The sequence below is a fragment of the Chiloscyllium plagiosum genome, chromosome 17 (genome assembly GCF_004010195.1).
Source record: "Chiloscyllium plagiosum isolate BGI_BamShark_2017 chromosome 17, ASM401019v2, whole genome shotgun sequence".
NCBI classification, from domain to species: domain Eukaryota; kingdom Metazoa; phylum Chordata; class Chondrichthyes; order Orectolobiformes; family Hemiscylliidae; genus Chiloscyllium; species Chiloscyllium plagiosum.
This window is the reverse complement of record NC_057726.1, coordinates 15251682-15268971: the sequence shown is the minus strand read 5'-3', so window position 1 is coordinate 15268971 and position 17290 is coordinate 15251682. Positions and strand designations below refer to the sequence as shown.

General features: G+C 42.2%; 1 long non-coding RNA gene across 1 annotated transcript in view; it reads left to right on the top strand.

The window, feature by feature from the left end:
• The window catches only part of LOC122558238, a 34381-nt gene extending 28159 nt beyond the window's left edge, over positions 1-6222 (top strand). Inside the window, exon 3 of the long non-coding RNA XR_006314080.1 lies at positions 6047-6222. This is a non-coding gene — a long non-coding RNA (uncharacterized LOC122558238). The remainder of the gene's footprint in view (positions 1-6046) is intronic.
• The last annotated feature ends 11068 nt before the right edge of the window (positions 6223-17290 follow it).

Below are 17290 nucleotides of genomic sequence, written 5' to 3'. Positions count from 1 at the left end.
CTAATTGGCCTATAATTTTCTATCTTTTGCCTTGATCCTTTCTTGAACAAGGGGATTACAACAGCGATCTTCCAATCATCCGGGTCTTTCCCTGACTCCAGTGACTTTTGAAAGATCTCAATCAACGCCTCCGCTATTTCCTCAGCCACCTCCCTCAGAACTCTAGGATGCAACCCATCAGGGCCAGGAGATTTATCAATTTTAAGACCTTTTAGCTTTTCTAGCACTCTCTCTTTTGTAATGGCAACCATACTCAACTCAGCCCCCTGACTCCCTTTAATTGTTGGGATATTACTCATGTCTTCCACTGTGAAGACTGACGCAAAGTACTTATTTAATTCTCCTGCTATTTCCTTATCTCCCATCACCAGGCTTCCAGCATCAGTTTGAATGGACCAATGTCTACTCTTGCCTGTCGTTTGTTTCTTATGTATTGAAAGAAACTTTTACTATCATTTCTAATATTACTGGCTAGCCTACCATCATATTTGATCCTCTCCTTCCTTATTTCTCTCTTTGTTATCCTCTGTTTGTTTTTGTAGCCTTCCCAATCTTCTGATTTCCCTAGATGACCTGGGGGTTGCAGTGAGAGAGATTCACTGAGATTCTTGTAGAGAGAGAGAGGAGGAAAACTTCTTCAAGGCAGGCATCCTCGCAAGAGGATTCGCAGTAGGGTTAAAATCAACTAGGTAAAAACAATGACTGCAGATGCTGGAAACCATCAGCAATCTGGATTCATTCCAGTTGAATTCACACACCTGAATTTTGAGCTCAATAGATGCCCTGCCTGTATCTGTAGGCAAAAGTGAGGACTAGGTATAAAAAAGGACTGCAGATGCTGGAAACCTTGATGATCTGTTCACTAGCAGTGAATCAAGTAATTATTTCTGCAAATAAAGGACATTCAGTGTTGAAGAATACAGTGCAGCATATTACAGGATTGGGGGTAGTCGGTTGTGGGACAGGAGAAGGTACAGAGTCAGTGTTAATTAGGAGTGAATAATTTATTGAAAACAAGTTTCAGATTCAGTAATCTGTTTGATGTAGGAGAAAAGGAAGACGTGGGAAGTAAGCAGTTTTCCCTGTTTTTAACATCCTGAGAAAGGTTATATTAATTTAAGCAACAATGTTATTTGTTAATTTCAATTATGTTGAGAGGAAGAACAGCTTGTAGCAGACTTATTTATCACAAGTAAGACGGAACATAAATTAGTTATATGATCTCAACAAGACGAATGAACTGGTTGTGTTGCTGCAAACTTTATAACTCCACCATAGAACCATAGAGAATTTACAGCACAGAAAGAGGCCATTCAGCACCAGCCTCTATTTTTCCCAAAAGCAATATTTCCCATCATGTCTATATTGTGTATTTTTAATTCAGTTTCTCAGATATCATTCTTATATTGTTTGTATGCAAGTTAGACAGTGATGTATCAGGACATGATACTTCTTAAAATCTACGTAAGATTTTAGCTTAATATTGTCAAATGTAACTTCAGTGTCAATTTTTGCGTCAGAATGCTCCTGTAAAACTCCTTAGGACATTACGGAGTTTGTTACAATAAAAGCATTGCCTAAATATAAATATGTTTTCTAGATTAGTAGCCTATATATAAAATAGGTAGAGAACATATAATAATAAGGTGACAATAACTTTGAACAGAATTTCAGCTAAGATTGTAAACTCCAGCAGACAAGTTATGGAGTCATAGAGATGTACAGCACAGAAACAGACCCTTTGGTCCAACTCATCCAATCTGACCAGATATCCCAAACTAATCTAGTCCCATTTGCCAGCACTTGGCCCATATCCCTCCAAACCCTTCCTATTCATATACTCATCCAGATCCCTTTTAAATGTTGTAATTGTACCTGCCTCCACCACTTCCTCTGGGATCTCATTCCATACATGCACCACCTTCTTCATAAAAAAAGTTGCCACTTAGGTCTCTTTTATACCTTTCCCCTCTCACCCTAAACCTATACCCTCTAGTTCTGGACTCCCCCATCCTAGGGAAAATACTTTGTCTATTTAACCTATCCATGTCACTCATGAATTTATAAACCTGTATGAGGTCACCCCTCAACCTTTGACCCTCCAGTGAAACAGCTCCAGCCTATTCAGCCTCTCCCTATAGCTCAAATCCTCCAACCCTGGCAATATCCTTGTAAATCTTTTCTGAATCCTTTCAAGCTTCACAACATCCTTCCCATTGGAAAGAGACCAGAATTGCACACAATATTCCAGCAGTGGCCTAACCAACGTCCTATACAGCCACACCATGACCTCCCAACTCCTATAGACAATGCTCTGACCAATAAAGGAAACCATACCAAATATCTTCTTCAATATCCTAGCTACCTGTGACTCTACTTTCAAGGAGCTATGAACCTGCACTGCAAGGTCTCTTTGTTCAGCAACATCCCCTAGGACCTTACCATTAAGCATATAATTCCTGCTAAGATTTGCTTTCCCAAAATACAGCACCTCACATCAAACTAAATTAAACCACATCTGCCACTCCTCAGCCAATGAGCCCATCTGATCAAGGTAATCTGAGGTAACCTTCTTCGCTGTCCACTACAGCTCCAATTTTGGTGTCGTCTGCAAACTTACTAACTACACCTGCTATGTTCATGTCCAAATCATTTACATAAATGACAAAAAGTAGACCCAGCACTGATCCTTGTGGCACTCCACTAGTTACAGACCTCCAGTCCGAAAAATGACCCTCCACCACCACCCTCTGTGCTCTACCTTTGAGCCAGTTCTTTATCCAAGTGGCTAGTTCTCCCTGTATTCCATTAGATCTAACCTTGCTAACCAGTCTCCCATGGGGAACCTTGTCAAGCGCCTTACTGAAGTCCATATAGGTCACATCTAGCACTCTGCCCTCATTAATCCTCTTTGTTACTTTTTCAAAAAGCTCAAGTTCGTGAGACATGATTTCCCAAGCACAAAGCCATATTGACTCTCCCTAATCAGTCCTTGCCTTTCCAAATACATGTACATCCTGTCCCTCAGGATTCCTTCCAACAATTTGCCCACCACCAACGTCAGGCTCACTGGTCGATAGTTCCCAGGCTTGTCAATTTCTGTAGTCATCCAACATTCCCTATACCTACCAGCCTTTCCTTTCATCCTAACATGAATATACTGTCTCTGGACTCTTGTTTACTCATTTCTGAAAGTTTCCATTTTCCAGCCGTCCCTTTACCTGCAAACATCTGCCCCCCAGTCTGCCTAATACCATCAAAATTAGCCTTCCTCCAATTTAGAACTTCAACTGTTAGATCTGGTCTATCCTTTTCCATCACTACTTTAAAACTAATAGAATTATGGTCGCTGGCCCCAAAGTGCTCCCCCACTGACACCTCAGTCACCTGCCCTGCCTTATTTCCCAAGAGCAGGTCAAGTTTTGCGTCTTTTCTCTTAGGTACATCCACATACTGAATCAGAAAATCTTCTTGTACATTCTTAACAAATTCCTCTCCATCTAAACCCTTAACACTATGGCAGTCCCAGTCTATGTTTGGAAAGTTAAAATCCCCTACCACAACCACCCTATTATTCTTACAGAGTAAAAGAAGTTCATTTAGTTTATAGAATATTCTTAACTGAGATCCTGACACAAGTGTCCATATTGGCATCAGAAGCTTTGGAATCTGCTGTGCGTATCATTGACAATTGAATCATCTGTTACTGCAATTTATTATTGGCAAAGGCTCAGTTTTATGTCTTCTTTTCCAACCAAATAATCAGTAGGCCATAAAATGAAAGAATGATGGTCTTTAGCATCGGACATCACCATGGATTCCTGTAAGCAGGAGAAAGAATGGAATAAATTAAGTAGTTTATGATACTTGTGCTTGAATCCTGGCGAGCTCACTAATCTGGCATTCCAGTCATTCTCTGAACATGGTCTAGATGGATTTTAACTTCCCACTAAGTCTGTTGATTGATATTTAAACTGTGTGCAAGTTCTTTGTCATTGAAAATTGAATACATTCTGCACATCATCACAATAAGCACATTTGCAAAGGCATAATGCAGATATTTGTGCAAATCCAAATGGAACAGCCAAAGCCGGTGTAGAACATGTGAACACAGTAAAGCCAGTACAATCAGATTCTGAATCTTAAAGGAACCATATTTAACCCAGCTGAAGTGTTATGAATTTCAGGCCTGCACTTGACACTGTTAGATGCAGAACCTCTGGTCTCTGGTGCAGGTGGAACTCATGTCCAATAGGATCATAACACTTTATGCCTTTTTCCTGTGTCTGACAAGATAATCTCTTTTTATTGCAAAAGTTAGACTGAAGAGCATTGTGAACTTTTGTTAAAATTCATTCCCGGATGTGGGCATTGCTAGCTGGGCAGCATTTTTTGCCCATCCATAATTGCCCTTGGGGACTGGTGGTGTGTTCCATTCTTGAACCGCTGCAGTCTACGCACACTGACAGTGCTGGTTGAGTGGGTGTTCCAGGATTTGAACCCACTGAGAATGAAAGAATGGTTCCAAGTCAGGACACTGAGTGGTTTGGAGGAGAACTTGTAGATGGTGGTGTTCCTTGCCCTTCAAGATGGTGGAGGAGTTGTGAAACTGCACTCATCCAGACAAGGGGAGAATATTCCAATGCATTCCTGATCTGCCTTTTAGATGGTAGAGTCAGCAGGTGAGTTACTGACTGCGGAATTCCCACCTCAAAGCACAGTATTTTTCTGACCAGTCCAGATCAGTCCCTAATGCATGATAACTCCAGAATGTTGATAGCAGGGCAATCAGTAATGGTGATGCCATTGAACGTCAATGCAGTTTCTCTCTTTTTGGATGGTTATTGCCTAACTCTTGTATGGTGCAAAGGCAATTTGCTACTTATCAACCCCATGTGTGAATGTTATCCAGGTCTTGCTGTATTTGCACAATGACTGCTTAAGTATCAGGTGTTGTGAATGTGGTGATGGAAGAAAGGTAATTGATGAAGTGCCTGAGGTTGGTTGAGCCTAAGGCATTACCCTGAAAATTTGTGATGCTGGAGCTCCTGGGAGGAGGCTGAGGTGGCATTTCTGGCAGAAGATGCTTGTCTTTTACAATGATGTTCTAGGCTCCCTTATCATGTGGATATTTGTGGAGTCACCACCTCCTGTTACCTGTTTAATTGTTTACCATTATTTGTGACTGAGTTTAGATCTGATCTTTATTGTGGGATACTTAGCTATGTCTGTCACATGCTGCTTACACTGTTTGGTTGTACCTCTGTGTTATGGCTTCACAATGTTGACACCTCTTTTTAGATATTCCTGATGAAGGGCTTTTGCCCGAACCGTCGATTTTCCTGCTCCTCGGATGCTGCCTGACCTGCTGTGCTTTTCCAGCACCATTCTAATCTAGACTCTGGTTTCCAGCATCTGCAGTCCTCGTTTTTACCTCTTTTTTGATATTCCCAGTGCCACTGCTAGTATTTTCTCTGCGCTGTTCATTGAGCCAGGGCTGACCTCATCCTGACGTTTTGTTAATGGTAGACTTCAGGATATGCTGGGCCATGGAGTAAATGATTATAGTTAAATAAAACTCTGCTGCTGATTGACCACAGTGTTTCATTGATACCAATCTCAAGTTGCTCGATATGTTTAAAATCTATCCCATTCTGTATGATAGTAGTGCCATATCACATGATGTGAAATTGAGACTTTGTCTCTGCAAGGAAATGTGCAGTGGTCACTCTTATCAAGATTGATATTGACAGATGGATATGTGGGAGGTTGGTGGCATACGGATAGTAATTAATGGGAGGGTTTCTTGATCTGATGTCATGAGACTTCATAGGGTCCAGTGTCCATGTTGAGCTCTTCCAGGGCAATTCATTGCTGACTGTGTATCACTGTGCCACCACCTCTGTGAGTTGGAGAGGACACATTATGGATGGTAATAGTGTTACAATAAGGCTAGTCATGAGCAACAATGTGATTTATTTTATGTGATATAGGAATGGAATGCAGATGAGTAATTTAACAATGGCTTTTTTGTTACTGTTCACAGTACGAAAATATGTAGTCCTACCTGTTGCAGGCTAAATGTACATGCTACTTGGGAAGGTAATTGATGAAGCAGTTGAAGTTAGTTAAGCCTAAGGCACTACAGATGACACCACCATAGTCAGTTGAATCTCAGACAGTGATGAAACAGACTACAGGCAGGAGGTGGAAGACCTGGAAACATGGTGCACTGAGAACAACCTAGCTCTCAATGCCAGCAAAACCAAGGAACTCATTATTGACTTTCGGCAGGATGTTACTCATGCCCCCCTGTACAATAACAGCACAGAGGTAGAATGAGTGGCGACTGTCAAGCTTCTGGAAGTGGCCATCCACAACAAGCCATCTTGGACTCTTCATGTGGATGCACTGGTTACAAAGGCCCAACAACGTCTCTTCGTCCTCAGGCAGCTGAGTAAATTTGGCATGATGGCGAATACCCTTGGCAACCTTTATAGGTGTGCCATCGAGAGCATTCTGTCTGGATGTATCACTACCTAGTATGGTAACGGTATCATTCAAGATTGGAAATGGTTGCAGAGAGCAGTGAACTTGGCTCGGACAATCACGAAGGCCAACCTCCCATCTCTAGAATCCATCTACCAGGCCCGCTGTCAAGGGAAGGCTGCCAGCATTCTCAAAGATCCATCCCACCCTGGCAATGTTTTTCTACGACCTCTACCATCGGAGAGAAGGTACAGAAGCCTGAATACATGCACCAGCTGGTTTCGAAACAGTTTCTACCCCACTGTTGTTAGAATACTGAATGGACTCACAAACTCTTAACATTTACCTGTACCTGTGTTTTTGTTTTTGCCACTGTTTACCTATTATTTACTTGTCTATGCTACTTAACTCTGTGATCTGCCTGTATTGCACAAAGCTTTTCACTGTGCCTCGGTACACGTGACAATAAATTCAATTCAATTCACCCTTGTACTAACTGGCTTTTTACACCCACCCATCTTTGGCAGCCCTTTTGTTTCACATTCTGACTGCCTGAGAAGACTCTTGCCTGAGTCCTCCTTCAGCTCCATGTTGAATATTTGCTCATCAGTTGAGAAACCTCACTCTTGCATTGGAAACAGTTTCCATTTGGCCAAGCGCCTAATCTTCCCACAGATGTTGGAGAATTTCCACCAGCAATGCCTTTACAAAGACAAATGGGAAGTCAGGCGAACAAACCTCAGCATCCTCCCTGAAAGCAATAACTCTAAAAATTGTGATCACCAGAAAACCTGCTGTTCTGGATATTGCACTCATCCGCCAAAACTCAAAACAAATCCTCTTTTCACAAATTAACTTGGCACCCGGCCTTGAGGAGGACAGAGGGAAAGTTTTGAGGACACTGTGAAGGCCTGATTGAAAAAGGGACAAATTCATATTGGTGTAGGAGAGAAACTTGCCACTAACCATGCCTCATGGAGATACTTTATCAAACAAGGCACAGCACAGAGGAAACTGGATAGTCAGACTCTGCTGCAGAAATGCAATGGCAGTGGAAGGTGAGAGAGCTGAATTCTGGCTTTTGTGCAACTCTTGTCCTCTCTTCCCAAATGCACGTGGCTCCAGGATTAAGCTGCTGAGTCATCGAGCTGCAGGAAAGCCTGGCAAATCATCCTTGATTGGTGGGACTCATAACAACGGCAGCAATAATTAATCAAAGATCTTTCTAGCATTAAAGGTGCAGTCAGCTCTGCACAATGGTTTTCACCATCTCACAGTGATGCGATATGTGAGAAGGGACACTCTCGACAGTTCATTCATCTATTGTTCTATTGCCAAAGACAAATACCGTACGTACTCAAGTAATAGTCAACCTCATGCAAAAGTTGACCCCTATTTTTGGCCAAACAATCTGGAATTTTCAATATATCTCATGTAAAAGTCAACCCTAGTTCTTCACAGATAACAGATCAACATTTGTGAGTCAAGCTAATATCCTGTACATAAATGTTACTATGAGGAAGTGAATGTTTTTTCATACTGCTATGTAATTTGATATTCAAATCTCACCAATTCAGCACGAGAGTCAGGTGACAACCAACCTCTTGGAATACAGTCATATACCTAGTTGAGGTTTTCAAATTTCTTCATCATTTTATGTAAAAATGTCATAAAAAACAAAAAATATGAACTGAAAGTTATTGAAGTTGAAAGACAAATAACTGTGTGGCAGCAAGAGAATTTTGTGTTTCGGAGAAATTTGGGAGAGACTGGAGAAGGATATCAAACCAACCTCAGATCATGGTAAAAAGAAAGTGTGCCAGCAGAAGTAAACCTAGCAAGTGGCCACAATTGAAGAAAAAAGTTGCTGAGTGGGTACTTGAAAGTCATCAAAATGGAAGATGTAAAGCCATCCGTATCCATGCACGAAATGAATCAAAGAAGGATGGAATTTCAGATTTTAAGGCAAGTGCTGGAACGGTGCCCAAGGTTCATGAGAAGGCATGACTTATTACACAAAAGCTGCCTGCTAATCTAGAAGATAAGATATTACAGTTTCACCAGTTTGTAATCAGAAATCGGCAGAAGGAAGGCTACATGCTATCGTACATTGGAAACATAGACAAAACGCCTATTACCCTCAGCTAGAGAGTCAAATTGTGAACGAGAAAAGAGAAAAAGCAGTATTGGTGAGAACCACTGGCCATGAGAAAAGTAGGTACTTTAGTTCTTTCTTGTATGACTGATGGCACCAAGTTAAAAGTGACGGCTGTTTTTAAGAGAAAAATTTTGCCAAAGGAGAAATTTCCTAAAGGAATTGATGTCCATGTGCATCCACAAGGCTGGATGGATAAAGGTAGGTGTAGAAAATGGATAAAGGAAGTTTGTAATTTACGACCTGGTGGACCATGCAAGGAAAATAGTTTGCTCGTCTGGGACCATCTTGTGAAAAATGCCATTGTTAACATCCGATCACATAACACTGACATAGCTGTAATTCCCAGTGGACTTACAAGTATTTTGCAACCAATAGATGTTGGTATCAATAAGCCAAAAATGAACATGATGAGAATGAAGTGGAATAACTGGATATGTGGTAGAGAAAAAAAGTACACGAGAGGAGGCAGTATGTGAGCTCAATCACTGTCACTAATCTGTGATTGGATCGTTGATTCATGGAATGAAACAAAAGCTGACAGTATTTCCAAATCGTTCAAGAAATGTGAAATTTTGAATGCATTGAATGGTACAGAGGACAATCACCAATGAGATGACACAGATGAAGAAGAAGCAGATGATGCACTACCTCTAACTACAGACAGTGAGGATGCAGAGGATCCATACGATGATATCATTCATCCTGATGATTAGGAAGCTTTATTCAATGCTGGAGATGTTGAATAGTGTCATTTTGCAGGATATTAATGAACTTTTGTATTTGACATACTTAAGATGTAATATGTATCGGTAATTGTGATTTAAACGGTATCATATTTCTACTTCACTTTTTGTATGTATAATTAAAAGCTTATTAGCAGTAATTCATTTTTTAAATTGTCTTTATCCGGTAATTTGTTGCATTTCTTTTTCTTTATTCATTTAGAGATCAATTGGGCTTCTGCTAATGATACGATATGAATTTTGATGGGCATGAATTTCAGCTCCTCAAAAGTGGTATCCATGTAATAGTTGACCCCACAAATATAACCTTAAAAACGTAGTCTAAAAAAATTATTCCTCATTCCTGAAGAAGGGCTTATGCCTGAAATGTCGATTCTCCTGCTCCTTGGATGCTGCCTGACCTGCTGCGCTTTTCCAGCAACACATTTTTCAGCTCCGATCTCCAGCATCTGCAGTCCTCACTTTCTCCTAAAAAAATTAGACTATTAATTGAGTATATACGGTAAATACGCTTCAATGATTTGTCTCTCTCCAGCAGTTAATCCTTTGCAACCCAAGCCAACTTTGTTTTATCAGCAACACAGCATTATTGTAACTAATATTGAAGTCACAGCAAGTAACCTGTGTGCAGCAAATAAGTACACAATGTAATAATGACCTTTTTTTTTGGTTTGATGTTGCTTGATGTTACTAGCCAGGACAGTATGGATACTTTCCCTGCTTTTTGTTGAAGTAGTATCTTAGGATCTTCAACATCCAACCAAACAGGAAATAGTTTCTCATCTCATCCAAAAGACTGTATGTACAGTACTGGAGTGTCAGCTTTCTGTAGAGACATGGACTAATGTTCTAGAAGTTCAGATGCCAATGCAGTGGCAGCCGGATAAATTATACATTCAATAACTGAATAAATCTGAGTTTAAAAAGCTTGTCTCACGAATAACAATCATAAAACCCATTTAAAAAATCAATCAGGTTCACTCATGGCCTTCAGGAAAGGAGATTTACCATTGTGGGCGGCACGGTGGCACAGTGGTCAGCACTGCTGCCTCACAGTGCCTGAGACCCGGGTTCAATTCCCGCCTCAGGCGACTGACTGTGTGGAGTTTGCACATTCTCCCCGTGTCTGCGTGGGTTTCCTCCGGGTGCTCCGGTTTCCTCCCACAGTCCAAAGATGTGCAGGGTCAGGTGAATTGGTGGTACTAAATTGCCTGTAGTGTTAGGTAACGGGTAAATGTAGGGGTATGAGTGGGTTTCACTTCGGCGGGTCGGTGTGGACTTGTTGGGCCGAAGGGCCTGTTTCCACACTGTAATGTAATGTAATCTAATTGTTGTCTGTTCTAGCCTCCATGTGACTCCAGGTCCACAACCTATTAACTGCCCTCTGAATGGACAGGTGAGCCACTCAACTATATGAAACCACTGTAGAAAGAGTTAAAAATCTCACAACTCCAGGTTTATTTGGAAGCACCAGCTTTTGGAGCACTGCTCCTTCATCAGGATGATGAGCGGTCTGAAGAGGAACTTGGAGGTGGTGGTGTTTCTGTGTAAGTGCCACCCTTGTCTTTCTAGGTGGAAACGTTCATGGGTTGGAAGATGTTGTTGAAGGATCTATGGTGAATTTCTGCAGTTTATCTTGTAGATGGTACACACTTCAAGAAAGTGCTCAATTTCTTGAATCTAGTTTGCGTCTGTAACTAGCTCACATGCAAATTCCTTTGCAGCTTTAAGTCTTGAATTCTATTGGATCTTGTTGTCACTCCACTTTAATTGCTGAAGCTACACACTTCAAGCTGCCTGGTGCTGAGTGTTCTTTCTCTCTTCCTCCAAGGACATGTTTTAGCCCTGATGATCCTATCTGTGCTGGATTCACTGATCTCTAATACTGCATTCTTATGGTAACACCTAAGCCCGTCAAATACCTGTCAACTGGCAAATGTTAACTCCCTAATAAGCATGCTCTCCTAACTTTCTCCCAACAAATGCTCCACAGCAAACATCCTGTGAGAAATGCTAACCATCAGCAATGCAAGCTCCTCAGTGATGCACCCCTATTTGTATACCCTGTTGGCTGGCAGCTTTGCAAAATTTAACTCAAGTACCTGCACTTGTGTCAATGAAACTACTGTCTTCCAACAAAATATTTGCAACTCTTGACCAACAGGAAGAGCACTGCTGAATTTCCACAACATTAAACCTTAATTTGTAAATCTTAACTTGAGGTTGTGGAAGAAAAGATCTTCAGGATACCTTCCTAGTCAATCAGTGTTTTTTTGCAGAGGGAGAAGTGAGAGTGAGGACCAGGCAGCTGCTGGGAAGGTAAGTAAATCCTATGAAAACTTACCTCATGAATAGGCAGAGTGTGCACTGAGCAGGAGAGGAAATGGGATGGCTGAGTAAATGAGCTTATATATTTGGGCGGTTGCTTCACCCGCAACACTACTTACATACTGTCTCCCGCCCATCCCCCTCCTGTAACCAAAAGAAAATTTCTGTGCACTGATTTGGTAAAGCTACTAGTTTTTTTCTTGATAGTCTCTTTGGGAATTCAGTGCAGTGGGAATGGATGATAGAGCTGTTGAATGCTCCTCCTGTAGAATGTGGGAGGCAATGGTCACCACTAATGTCCCTGCTGATTTCATCTGTGGGAAGTGCACCCAACTCCAGCTCCTCGGAGACCACGTTAGGGAGCTGGAGCTGGATGAACTTCAGAGGGAGGCTGAGGGGGTAATTGAGAGGAGTTACAGAGAGGTAGTCTCACCTCAGGTACAGGGAGAAGGTAGATGGGTTACAGTCAGGGGATGGAAAGGGAACAGGCAGACAGTGCAGGGATCCCTGTGGCAGTTCCCTTCAATAATAAGTATACTGTTTGGATACTGTTGGGGGGACAACTTACCAGGGGTACAGATCTCTGGCATAGTGTCTGTCCCAGTTGCTCAGAAGGGAAGGGGAGAGAGGAGTAGAGCATTAGTTATTGGGGACAGATAGGAGATTCTGTGGGAATGAGAGAGACTCGTGTTGCCTCCCAGGTGCCAGGATCTGTGATGTTTCAGATCGTGTTTTCAGGGTCTTTAAGGGGAGGGGGAGCAGCCCCACGTTGTGGTGGACATAGGCACCAATGACATAGGTAGGAAAAGGGATGGGGATGTAAGGCAGAAATTCAAGGAGCTAGGACAAACAGTGATATTATTCTGGTTTGTTACTTATGCCAAATGGTGGCAAGATGAGGAATAGGGAGAGAGAGCAGTTGAACACATGGCTACAAGGATGGTGCAGGAGGGAGGGATTCAGATACCTGGATAATTGGGACTCATTCTAGTGTAGCTGGAACCTCTACAAACAGGATGGTCTACACCTGAACCACAGGGATACCTTAGGGGGGAGGTTTGCCAATGCTCTTCAGGAGGATTTAAACTAATTCAGCAGGGGGTAGGAACTGGAATTGTAGCTCCAATGTACAGGAGATTGAGAGTAGTGAGGTCATGAACAAGGTTTCAAGGTCACAGGAGTGTACCAGCAGACAGGAAGGTGGTTTAAAGTGTATCTACTTCAATGCCAGGAGCGTCCAGACTAATGTGGGTGAACTTGCAGCATGGATTCATAACTTGGACTTCGATGTTGTGGCCACTTCGAAGACATGGATGGAGCAGAGACAAGAATGGTTGTTGCAGGTTTGGGGTTTAGGTGTTTCAGCAAGAACAGGGAAGGTGGTAAAAAAAGCAGGAGAGGACAGAATTACGGTGGCAGAAAGGACGTTTGATGAGGATTCGTCTACTGAGGTAGTATGAGCTGAGGTTACAAACAGGAAAGGAGAGGTCACCTTGTTGGGAGTTTTCTATAGGCCTCTGAAAAGTTCGAGATGTAGAGAAAAGGATTGCAAAGATGATTCTGAATATGAATGAAAGTAACAGGGTTGTTATTAAGGGAAACTTTAACTTTCCTAATATTGACTGGAAACGCTATGGTCCGAGTATATTAGATGGAGCAGTTTTTGTCCAATGTGTGCAGGAGGGTTCCCTGACACAGATGTAGATAGAGACTAGATTAGAGTGGTGCTGGAAAAGCACAGCAGGTCAGGCAGCATCTGAGGAGCAGTAAAATCGACGTTTCGGGCAAAAGCAGAGAGCCTGAAGGGTGGAGAGATAAGTGAGAGAGTGGCGGTGAAGGAGGCCCAGGACCTCCAAGTCCTCGGCAGAGTGGGAGGGGGAGTTGAAATGTTGGACCTCAGGGCGGTGTGGTTGATTGGTGCGGGTGTCCCAGAGATGTTCCCTAAAGCGCTCTGCTAGGAGGCGTCCAGTCTCCCCAATGTAGAGGAGACCTCATCGGGAGCAACAGCTACAATAAATGATATTGGTAAACGACAATTTAGAAACCACAACACTGTGATGGCCGGGAATTGAACCCAGGTCAACTGCTTGGAAGGCAGCTATGCTCACCACAGATATATAACTGCAGGGCAAGAGCTGGGGAAAGGCAATTATGATGCAATCAGGTAAGATTTAGGATGCATAGGATGTGAAAGGAAACAGCAGAGGATGGGCACAATTGAAATGTGGAGCTTGTTCAAGGAACTGCTATTGCGTGTCCTTGATAAGTATGTTCCGGTCAGGTCGGCAGGAAGTGGTTGAGCGAGGGAATCGTGGTTTACTAAAGAAGTTGAAGCTCTTGTCAAGAGGAAGGAGGAGGCTTATGAAAGATGAGACTCAGTTCGGATGCCTGGGTCTTACAAGTTAGCCATGAAGGACCTCGAGAGAGAGCTAAGAAGAGCCAGGAGGGGACATGAGAAATCTTTGGCAGATAGGATCAAGGAAAACCCAAAACCTTTCTAATGCCATGTCCAGAATAAAAGAATGACTAGAGTAAGATTAGGGCCTGTCAGGGACAATAGTGGGAAATTGCACATGGAGTTTGAAGAGATAAGAGAGATGCTAAATGAAATTTTTTTGTCAGCATTGACACAGTAAAAAGACAATGCTGTTGAGGAGAATATTGAGATACAGGCTATTAGACTAGACAGGATTAAGGTTCATAAGGAGGTGGTCAAAATAATTCTGGAAAGTGTGAAAATAGGTAATTCCCTGGGCTGGTTGGGATTTATTCTGGATTCTCTGGGAAGCTAGGAAGGAGATTGCAGAGTCTTTGGATTTCATCTTTATGTTGTTATTGTCTATAGGAATAGTGCCAGAAGACTGGAGGATAGCAAATGTCCCCTTGTTCAAGAAAGGGAGTAGAGACAACCCTGGCAATTACAGACCAGTGAGTCTTACTTCAGTTGTGGGTGAAGTGTTGGAAAGGATTATAAGATATAGGATTTATAATAATCTTGAAAGCAATAATTTGATTAGGGATAGTCAACACAGTTTTGTAAATGATAGGTTGTGCCTCACAAATCTTATTGTGTTCTTTGAGGAAGTGACCAAACAGGTGGATGAGGGTAAAGCAGTTGATGTGGTGCATATGGATTTTAGTAAAGTGTTTAATAAGATTCCCCATGGTAGGCTATTGCAGAAGATATGGAGGCATGGGATTGAAGGCAATTTAATGGCTTGGATCAGAAATCGGCTAGCTTAAAGATGACAGAGGGTAGTGGTTGATGGGAAATGTTCATCCTGGAATTCAGTCACCAGTGGCGTATTGCAAGGATTTGTTTTGTGGCCACTACTGTTTGTCATTCGTATAAATGACCTGGATGAGTGCGTAGAAGGATGGGTTAGTAAATTTGCAGATGATACCTAGGTCGGTAGAGTTGTGGATAGTGGCAGAGGATGTTGGAGGTTACAGAGGGACATACATAAGCTGCAGAACTGGGCTGAGAGGTGGAAAATGGAGTTTAATGTGGAAAAGTGTAAGATGATTCACTTTGGAAGGGGTAACAGGAATGCAGAGTACTGGGCTAATGATAAAATTCTTGGTAGTGTGGATGAGCAGAGAAATCTTGTTATCTATGTGCATAGATCCCTGAAAGTTGCCACTCAGATTGTTAGGGCTGTTAAGAAGGCATACAGTGTGTTAGCTTTTACTGGTAGAGGGATTGAATTTCAAAACCATGAGGTCATGTTACAGCTGTACAAAACTCTGATGCGGCTGCACTTAGGGTGTTGCGAACAATTCTGGTCACTGCATTGTCGGAAGAATGTGGAAGCATTGGAAAGGGTGCAGAGGAGATTTACCAGGATGGTACCCGGTATGGAGGGAAGGTTTTAAGGGGAAAGGCTGAGGGCCTTGGGGCTGCTTTTGTTAGAGAGGAGGTTAAGAGGTGACAAAACGATCAGAGGATTAGGTAGGGTGGGCAGAGAGAGCTTTTTTCCTTGGATGGTGATAGCTAGCACGAGGGGACATTGCTTTAAACTGAGGGGTGATAGAAACAGGACAGATGTCAGAGGTAGTTATGTTACTCAGAGTAGTAGGGGCATGGAATGCCCAGTCTGCAACAGCAGTGGAGGTATGGCATTCATCCACAAACTCCATCAACAAGCACATCGACCTGGACCCAATATACCAACCACTACAGCGGACAGCTGAAACTGACAACCGGAAGCGGCAGGGACAGACCACTATAAACACCAGAGGAAACATCAAAGAAGTGCTTCGCAGGAGGCTCCCAAGCACTGATGATGTCGCCTAGCCAGGGGACGAAACGTTTGCAACAAAAACTTCCAGCTCGGCAAACAGAACCACAACAACAGCAGTAGTCTCACCAACGTTAGGGGCATATAAATGGTCATTGGATAAATACATGGATGATAATGGAATAGTGTAGGTTAGATGGGCTTCAGATTGGTTTCACAGGTCAGCGCAACATAAAGGGCTGAAGAACTTGTACTGCGCTGTATTGTTCTATGCAGCATCGACATCCATTTACTACTAAGCTAGACTCACTGGTGCCTAAAAGTGTCCTATGATTCACTCCAATGTTCATTCTTAAAACTTCACCACAGTATTTGGCTCTGAAAGAGATGGCAACTTTAAGACAAAATATCCCAAACAGATGAATCATCAGATCAGACCAATTATCTGTTTTTTTTTAAAAAATACTTCAAAGGGAAGCTTAATCACCTAAGTGATCAGTGATGAAAGAGATGGCAACTTTAAGACAAAATATCCCAAACAGATGAATCATCAGATCAGACCAATTATCTGTTTTTTTTTAAAAAAATACTTCAAAGGGAAGCTTAATCACCTAAGTGATCAGTGAAATAACTCCACAAAGTATCCTGTAACCAAGTCATCCTTTATTTACATCTGCACAGCACATGACACTGATCAGCCAGCTCCAAGCTGGCTCCTGTAGTGAGCAGAAACCAGACATTCCTGTTTATTTCTGTCAGCCAGGACTCTGATTGGACCAGGTTAACAGCCCCACTCAGGGAACCCATATTGAGGTGTGCCTGGTTTACCTTCTTTCAAGCATTACAATTAGAGTACAGCAAGAAAATTTAAGTATTTCAGCACACCATCTTAATGAAATAATTTGTGATATGCCAGACATGGCTGCTATGGGTGTCGGGGGACAAGACATAAGACAAATGAAATGTGCTATTGACTGCATTAACCCAGTTAGCATGGACGCAAACAATGCTGAATAGATTATCATTTTATTTTTAAGTTTGTTTTATTGTGGAAATGGTGCAAGAATTTGGGAGATAAAACTGCAGTCTAAAGTTAGACAATGTTTTGCATAAGTTGTTTCATTTCTGATATCTCAGTGCTGTTTTAAGAACACTTATTTAAGACCGAGGGAAGAAATAAATTCAGTATGAAAATACAATTAAATGGTGTCAAAGCCGGGAGGGAGGAGACTGCAAAAGGTTGAGAGGAAATTCTAGAGGGTGTAGATGAAGCAGCTGAAGGAATAATCACTAGTGCTAGAGCAGGAAATGAGTACATTGATGTCAGAGAA